Below are 8303 nucleotides of genomic sequence, written 5' to 3' on the forward strand. Positions count from 1 at the left end.
TGCAGGAAGTGTAAAACTTGGCACTAGGTACCTTGAACATCACTTTATAAGGCTATTCAAGGCAAGAAAGTCTGACTGAAACCTAGTAAAAATGGTATTCCAGGAGTTTCTAAATACAGGTGTAACAACAGACTGGCTACATAGCAAAGACTTGAGAAAATGTTGCAGTAACAATCTCAAAGACAGCTGGAAAGAGTTTGTGGCAATTAGAAAGGGTCACCAGAGTGGAAGTAAGAGAGAGGCAATTTATTTTTTTTTACCTTTACATACAATTCACAATGAAGGAAATAGACAAGTCAATTAAAAATTATGCATAACAGCTTTTTTCATAGATAATGACATGGAGATTACATTATGGAAAAGGCAGCTATTTTGCAATACCTGTTGCAACTGGTGAAACAAAAGATATATATACACAAATGGTGGCATACTTAGTGATGGTAAATGGTATCACATCTAGCTGGCAACCGGTCACTAGTGTCGGTGTTAGGGCCAGTGTTGTTAAATACCTTCACTGATGATCTGGATGAGGGGATTGAGTGCACCCTCAGGAAACTTGCGGATGACACCAAGCTGGCTGGGAGTGTTGATCTGCTGGAGGATAGGAAGCTCTGCAGAGGGAGCTGAAAAGGCTGGATCAATGGGCTATGGCCAATTGTATGAAGTTCAACAAGGCAAAGTGCCAGGTCCTGCATTTGGACCACAACAACCCCCTGCAACGCTACAGGCTTGGGGAAGGGTGGCTGGAAAGCTGCACAGCAGAAAAGGACCTGGGGGTGCTGACTGTCAGCTGCTGAACATGAGCCAGCTTGTGCCCAGGCAGCCAAGGCAGCCAACAGCATCCTGGCCTGTATCAGCAATAGCGTAGCCAGCAGGGCCAGGGCAGTGATCATCCCCCTGTACTGGGCACTGGTGAGGCTGCACCTCAAATCCTGTGTTCAGTTCTGGGCCCCTCACTACAAGACAGACATTGAGGTGGTGGAGCAGGTCCAGAGAAGGGCAATGAAACTGGTGAAGGGTCTGGAGCACAAGTCTGATGAGGACCAGCTGAGGGAACTGGGGTTGTTCAGTCTGGAGAAGAGAAGGCTCAGAGGGACCTTATCACTCTCTACAACTACCTGAAAGGAGGCTGTAGTGAGGTGGGGGTCAGTCTCTTCTCCCAGATAATGAGTGACAGGACAAGAGGTAACAGCCTCAAGCTGCACTAAGGGAGGTTTAGACTGGCTATTAGGAAAACATTTTCACAGAGAGGGTGATCAGATATTGGAATGGGCTTACCAGGAAAGTGGTCACACTTGCCGTCCCTGCAAGTGTTCAAAAACCATGTAGATGAGGCCCTCAGTGACATGGTTTAGTGACAGTCTTGGCAGTCCTAGGGTAATGGTTGGACTTGATGGTCTTTAAGGTCTTTTCCAACCTAGGTGATTCTATGATAAAGGGGCTTTTTGTTTGTTTGGGGGGTTTTGGGAGAGAGGGAGTTGTTGGCTTTGATTTTTGTTCTTTAGGTTTAGGTCATTTTTTAACATCATCAAGCAAACTATTCTCACAGAGCACAGACCTAGGGGATCCATATGCTTAATCATGGAGCAAACTCCATCATATAATCTTGTCTGTCTCAGTAAATGTCAAGCAAATTTACATTTGCAACTTCTCTCTCTTTAAAGAGAACTTCCTAGCTTTGATGTTTTTAAGTACATGCAGAACCTCCTTTCTCTCTCACTGGGAGATGAATAGCTCCATAAAGTCCTTTTAACCTCACATGCTCCATCAAGCAGTTATCACTCAAGTACACTCAAACTGTAGTGAGATTTTCACCTGGTTTAGTCAACTATACAGTAATGTACCTTGTGTACTTGTGTCAGTATGTGTATACCCAGAAGGTATGAATTGTTCACAGTGTGTGACTTTGGTACCATAACCTGTTTTCTACATGACAGTATGTCTGAAATGGAATGACAACTCAGACTATTGCAGATATGTTACCCCATGTAGTAAGCCTATCTATTCCCCAAGAGTACAAACGTTTCCCCAAGATCCATGATAGCCAACTACTTACTGACTGCTACCTGCGGCTGGAAGCATTAACACAAAAAAAAAAAAAAAAAAAAAAAAAAAAAAAAAAAAGAAGAAAAACACCACACCATGTTGCACGCAACTTCAGTAATTTAGCTCACCTAGTGACAGCAAAGGGCTCCTATCACTCTTGTTCATGCACAATACCTTCTGCAAGTTTAATGCTTATATATACATATATAAAAAAAAACTAAATCCAGTTCCTGTGGCTGCCTACAGCTTTCCAGTAAGTTTACCAGTGTTGCAACACCAAAATGGCAAAAAAAGAGACTGTGACTGTATAAAGGCGGCAGTTACAAACAGGCTGCAGCCATCAGAACAATTTATCTGGTAAACAGAAGGTACTCAAGCATCTGCCAGGTAAGAAGGCTACCAGACACCGGATGTGTGCAAAAGGCAGATCAGTGACAACTGAGCACCGTTTGCATAAAAGGTGATATAAGCATGTCCTAGTCTGTTTAACAAACAATCCATGCAGAATCGCTACTCAGAAGGCAGACACATAAGCAGATCTTAATGCTTCCCACAGATGTTTTCTGTAACAGCCCCTTCAGCCACACAATTCACAACTCCATGTATTTTATCAATTTGCAACTACCATCTGTATTTGCTGGTCCATGGGTTAAAGCACAGTATCTGAAGAAATACTTTCAGGAAAAACAGGGGTGTAGAGAGCTTGGGGAAAATGTGCTGGGGGTGTTTCAGGTTTTTTGTAACAGCCACAGAGGGGGCCTAAGCTGTCTTACTATTTTATAACAAATAGTGTGGTGAATAGTGATTTTGCCAAGGCAGGTAGAAACTGACTCAAGGATACAGGATCATGTTCCAATAAATTCAAGTGTTATGGTCCACACTCAGATGTATGTGAAAAAGACATCTAGTGTCTATATGCGAGAAAACAAAAGCTAAAGAGAGAGAAGATAGCAATAGTAAAAGACATGCGCCATTCATTCTGTCACCAGCAGAGTAAGACTGGGAAAACTTCAGGCACCTCTTGTTGAAAAAATGCTAGATCAAGTGTCATAGAAGTGCAAATATTTAAAAATTGGTCCTGTTTGTGAGGATACATAATAAGAAAAAGCCGACAGCAAAACAAACCGAAGTAAATGAGAAAAATAGTAATTGAAGTTAAGAGCAAAAAAATAAACAACCAGAAAAGAAAGAAGAGAGGAAAAAAAAAAAAAAAGAATTAAACAATCAAGCACAAATATCTTTAACTAGGCCTCTTCCATGCAGAGAAGGCAGAGTTCAGTCTACTTCCTGATCCTTTTTTGTTTTGTTAAGCAATAAAAACACCAGCAAAAAAGAAAATATTTTATCTTTTAACAGCAAAGTAAAAAAAAAAATTAAAAAAAAAAAAAATCACAGTGTGATAATGGAATAACTGAATTTTTTGACTGCTCTATTGTAGAGATTCAGGGCTGGAGACTCACCTATATGACAAATGAAACCAGAACTATTAAATGGAAGTCATCACATCAGCCAGTCAGCACCAGTAGGGCTTACTTTGTCCAAACAAGAATCAACTGTCTTTAGTTAACATTTTAATATGATTTTTCCTAGTTTATGGTGGACCCTCTATATTAAGAGCATAATGTATAAAAACGTGTGTGGCTTATGGCTACTTACAGGTTTATAAATGTGACCCCAACGCTGAAAAGTAACTGGCCTTTCACATTTAGAAGGTAACTTACTTGAAGTGACAGCCCATGAGTTAAAGCATTAAGTTATGTCAAGGTAAGCATATCTTCAGTTGCAAGTGTGAAAGCTTTAAACTACAGCGGTTTTCCAAACAATTCATTGAAGTTATTAGTGCTAAGCAGCACAGAACTGAGGAGTAAATAGCCGAGTCTGTTACCTGTTCTAGATCTCCACAAGAAACTAGATGCTCGCTATGCTAGCACCAGTTTCTAGCAAGTTGGGGCTTTTTTTAACCAAAATTAAAAATTACATTTCATTAAAATAAATTCCAGGACTGCCTATTTCCCTTAAAAGGAACCACTGCGCACACACACTAGCAGGCAGAACTGTTTTCAAAATCTCTCAGAAAGGTGATCCGCTGACCCGTATTAATAAGAAAATAAACACAACCTCTTGTACCGAGGAAATTCTGAAGATCCACAGCCAGGTTCATATTTCTGCCATTCTCCAGACAAAAGTAAGCTTGAAGTGCAGGAAAAGAGCGTTACCAAGAGGCTATCTTGAGCTCCCAAGGAAAGAATTTGTCACGCAGACCTTGTTACGCTCCAGAAGCTACCTGAGAACAAAGCAGTCTTGCCCTCCTGGACTGCAGAAAGCTGATAGCTATAAAATCCATGCAAGAAGGATTTGTATATCTTCCCACCCCTAACTTTTGCCAGTCAGTGAGCATGTGAAATTGCTCTATACACCAAAGACTGTACACCCAAAAGATGTGCGCTTCTTCTTTTCTTACATTCCCCTCTCTCACAGTAAAGTCACATAAAACACCTCTGGCATTTAGGTGGTCTCCCAGCTCACAAACACTGACTTTTAACTATCCTCAGCATCAGCCACATTCCTGACCTCCAAGAAAGAATATCAGGCTTCTCAAAGAACTAAATAAACTGTTACTATGGCATTCACTCAGGACTAAAAGAAAAAAAAAAACAAACAAACAAACAACAAAACATTAACTTAAATAAAGCTTCTTTCTTCAGACAGGGGCCTGGTAAGAACTGAAGGCTCATCCTAGTTATAAATGGCAGTAACTCCTTCCTTTTAAGATACTTTATTCACTGGTATTTGTTCATATTTGTCAATGAACTTGTAAGCCATATGTTCTCAAAAGTTAAATGATTCTTTAATTTAGTTGTTACCTCTTTAATTTTGCTGACTGGATAACATTTGAGAGGTCTCTTTAGTCTACATGCATCCAAGGACATCCTCAGCAGGTTTCACTTCCCATGTCTGCAAGAAGCTATAACTGACTAATGCAGTAAAAGTAAAAAAAACAAAAACATATAGAACTTAGGAAAATAGAAAGTAAAATAAAGTATGAATTTTCAAAAGTTACTCTAAAGATGCTTCTATGTGATCAGATGTTCAACTAGGCACCCAGGCCATCACACCAAATGACCTTCTGCCTTTGACAGCATCCCAAACTTCCCTAATTACACACTCCCTCCTTGCAATTACTACAGACTCCCTGCTGACCTTCTAACCTCCCTTTGCCATTTGCACCTCTGAACCTAGGGCATGCTCTGAAATGTAACACAACAAAACTGCATACAGGGTGTCAGGAGCCATTAAGCAATGCTCTGTGGGTACTCTGGGTTGTACATGCTCTTGGCACACTCAGAAAAAGACTTAACTGAGGGCAAAAAGGGAAAGCAGAGCTTGAGGGGGAGAAAACACTCAGCTTGAGAACGCAAAAAAAGAAGAGAAGGAACTTGGGAAGCAGGGCTTTAAAGGCAGGCAGTGCAGAGCTTGGGGATAGATGCCTACAGGATAAAATGAACACAAGTACCTGGCTTAGCTTCAGATCACCCAGGCACATCTTTGAAGTAATTTTTAAAATTCCATTGTTAAATTCCCTGTACCTTTTTATCTAAGTCCAAGTCCTTTTTTTCCTTGCTAGCTTTTACAGCATTGGTCTACTACAACTGCTCTATATATGCAAAGTTGGAATATAAAATTATACCTAATAGTTGAAAGCAATCTCTTGTATTTTAATTTCCAGACATCAAGCTCAAGTTCAGCACTGAGGAAAATGGATCCTACAAAGAGAAGGGATTTTACTTTAAAAAAAAAAAAAAAAAATGCAATACAGGATTACCAAGTCTACACACTACATACACTAGTATGGTTTCTGCTACCTCACTCGCAATAAATAGTATCCTACCTCAGCAGCAATCCCACTTAATTCTTTGTATGTATTCATGAGGCATGGTGCTGTTCAACAAAAAAGCAATAACTGACTAGCTAATTTTTGCAGGTACATTTGTTGTATGCCCAAAGCTATGGAATTTTTAAAACCTGGAGAAAAAAAGTATCTTTTTACTAAGTTTTGAGGGTAGTCCCACCTGAAGAGGGGAATGCATTCAGGGAAGACAAGATCTTGCAGGAAAATTCCACTTGGCCTCTATCTCCCTCCTTTCACATCCATTCTTCTCTCAACTCCAAAAAAGTTGTCTCCCCAGTAGTCACATGAAGAGTGTAACATTTACTTCGATCCCATGAAGATAAGAACATTAGGCTGATAGCTCTCAATCAGGCTGCAGGATACTCTGTGCCCATACAGACAACCAGCTGGCTATGAGTGCCTCATCATCACCACACAACCCCTTGTGGGTGAACATAGGCATGTCCCACAAAAAAATGCACCAGCACCCATGCAGGACTCTGTTCCTCTTCCAAAAACCTCACCAGGTTCATGAATGAGAGGAAAGCAGACACAACACCAGCTATGCTACATGCCCTCTGGGTAAAAAGTCAAATGAGCAGTGAGAGAAGGTCCCAAGAGCATGGGGACAACAAGGTCTTGGCTGGTGGCTCAGACTAGGTGCTCTGTCAGCCAGACAATGACTGAGGGCATCAAGTCCCGCTGGAAGTGGCAGTGAAAGTCCACGAAGCTCATCTAGAGAAGGCAAAAGCTCAGTTTAAAGGCACTCAGGGATTTCCAAGTGGACACATACATGATGCAGACTGTAATGTTACCAGCAAAGGAGAAAGAGATAGGCACAAGAAAAGTGAGTCATTCCAACTGTTATAGAGAAGAAAGGGGTATTGTGCTGCAGTTTGAGAACTGCTGAGTAACATGTAGTTGATACAACTTTCAAGTGCAGTAAATACACATTTTTCAGAGGTAAAAAAAGAAAAAAAAAAAAGGAAAAAAAACCAACAACCACATATTTGCGACTCCTCCCGTTTCCTACTCCCTCTGTGAGTGTAACATATTGGAGTGTTTGGTATAGGTCTGAATTAAGTTTTGGATAACGCAGACAAGAACCAAATCACAGCTCTGTTTGTAAGGTAAGGTGCCTAGGCAGAACTGTGATGAATACAGAATTACTATTTTCAAATGCTTGATTCTCCAGTAATTTCCAAGGACTAGCCCAAGCCTACAGACCTCAACCTAAATACAAGGTGGCATATATCCAAATACCCAAGAATAAGCATGGGACAACAGAGGTGTCTCTCGCAACTACCAATTATTTCTGATCCTCTTTTCCACCATGTGCATCACTTTCTTTTAATACACATTACATCCTCCTGCACACATCCAGCCAACTCCATTCTATTTATTATAAGCCACTAGAAGGAGACTAGAATGCAAAGTTGGATTTTTCCAGTTCCCAAAAATAGCCTTACACCTTTACTTTCCTGTGTGACTTCAAGAAACACGGAACAACCTCACTGAAGTTAAATGCACAGTAATGTTTACAATAGCATATTTTTACAGTGTGCATGTCACACATGCTCATCCTCGGCACGTCAACAGTGATGTGGTAAAGCACTAGGTATTAGTCGCCTTGGTCCTACACACAAAACTAAGATTTAGCAACACAGTACAACTGTTCTGGTAAACACCTGTGTACTACTATTTCTCCCTTATAACTTTGGAAGAATGCTACGTAAGAATGCTATGAAGGGAAAGTAAAGAATGTATACTGATGCAGTTCTGATTTGTTTGCTAAAGTCGGTTCTTCACAAGCACTTTATAGACACAGTCCAACTTAAGTTGGCAGGAAGCTTACCATTCACTTTTAACAGAATAGTGATTAGAGCACCACTACACACCTACTATAACACCACACACTTCCACTGCTGAAAGCAGAGGAAGAAAAATATCAACACTAGGTCTTCTCTCACCATCTCATTACTCTTCACTCACAACCACACAGTATCTATATAGCTACAAACACATAACCGATGCTGACTAACAGCATCATTTTATCTAAACAACAGCTTACTGTGTTTCTGAAGCACATTTTTTCCTCCACTATAATGCTATGGGTGTCAGGAGTTACATCAACCAATTCTATTACAGGCCAGTAATAGATCCTTTGAAAGCAGCATTTGTATATCCCACCAGAAAGTATCATCATGACAGCAAACTGCTGATGCCAAGATATTTCATGACCAACTACTTGGAATGATGCCCGAGAATTTCCAGCTCAGCTCTGTGGCAAAGGCATCCCACTACTTTTCTCTGAGGGAGGAGAATATGAATGGAGACATGAGGCAGTAACCAACATGCTTACCAAGCC

General features: G+C 40.6%; 1 protein-coding gene across 1 annotated transcript in view; it reads right to left on the bottom strand.

The window, feature by feature from the left end:
- The window catches only part of ADAMTS20 (ADAM metallopeptidase with thrombospondin type 1 motif, 20), a gene marked incomplete at both ends in the record, with an annotated part of 86716 nt that overhangs the window by 78112 nt on the left and 301 nt on the right, over positions 1-8303 (bottom strand). The window lies entirely within an intron of this gene.

The sequence above is a fragment of the Nestor notabilis genome, unplaced genomic scaffold (assembly GCF_000696875.1).
Source record: "Nestor notabilis isolate BGI_N333 unplaced genomic scaffold, ASM69687v1 scaffold10993, whole genome shotgun sequence".
In the NCBI taxonomy this organism is placed as follows: Eukaryota; Metazoa; Chordata; class Aves; order Psittaciformes; family Psittacidae; genus Nestor; species Nestor notabilis.